Genomic DNA, 954 nt, shown 5'->3' with positions numbered 1-954 from the left:
AGGTCATGGGTTCGAATCCTGCAGTGTGCTAGATGTAACATTTCTGTACTTTTTAACATAAAAGAATTCCAGGCACTGATCATACAGAAGCCGAATCTTGTACTTAAACCACAAATATAATTTTTGCATTATATATTTACCTATCTTATCGATAATCATACCCAGGCAATACTTGTAGATCAATACACCAAAGACCGAGAAGAACAGACGCTCAAAAAGCCAAAACACCTTCATGTTTGCTCGTTCGACTTAAGCAAGCAATAAATCAAACTAATTTGTCAGCAAGCCCCGAGTTGGGCAGCCAATAAATGTAGTAGGTTGAGAGAGGGCTTAGCTCTCCCTCCTCCACAGAGTAAGAAACCACAGCTAACTCAGTCGGTAGAGCATGAGACTCTTAATCTCAGGGTCGTGGGTTCGAGCCCCACGTTGGGCGCCAATAAATGTGGTAGGTTGAGAGAGGGCTTAGCTCTCCCTACTCCACAGAGTAAGAAACCACAGCTAACTCAGTCGAAGAGCAAAAGCTATATATTTACAAGCATATATGGAAAGCAGGTTATATATAACACAATATATACAGGTATTTACAATATATACACAGAAATACACAGCAAAGACAAATAACACAACAAAAATCCCTCCCTCGGGGAGGGATCCCCTCCTTGGAACCCCCTCTCTCCCCCCCTACCTCCCTTTTTCCCCAAAAAGGGGTTAGAGAGAGAGAAAGGCAAGTTACTAAGGAAAAGAGTTATTAGCAAGCTTCAAAAGCCCATGCAGGATTAGTGTTTGCTTATCTGAAGGCCAACTCCAGCAGTTCGCAGAAGAAGCAGGCAGGGAGAACAGGCTGAAACACCAAACTCCCCCAACTCCCAAACCCAACTGAACTGAGGAAAAAAAATTTTCCAACCGCTTCACAATCTAAAGCTGAATTTTTGTTTATCAACCAATGAAATTCGT

The 954-nt window shown here is 42.3% G+C and overlaps 1 non-coding gene across 1 annotated transcript; it reads left to right on the top strand.

The window, feature by feature from the left end:
• Window positions 1-359: 359 nt before the first annotated feature.
• On the top strand, window positions 360-433 carry TRNAK-CUU (transfer RNA lysine (anticodon CUU)). The gene has a single exon. It is a non-coding gene; the product is annotated as a tRNA-Lys (tRNA).
• The last annotated feature ends 521 nt before the right edge of the window (window positions 434-954 follow it).

This window comes from Dryobates pubescens, chromosome 9, assembly GCF_014839835.1.
Source record: "Dryobates pubescens isolate bDryPub1 chromosome 9, bDryPub1.pri, whole genome shotgun sequence".
Classification (NCBI taxonomy): Eukaryota; Metazoa; Chordata; class Aves; order Piciformes; family Picidae; genus Dryobates; species Dryobates pubescens.
Note: the sequence above shows the minus strand (reverse complement) of the source record. Positions and strands in the feature narration are given on the sequence as shown.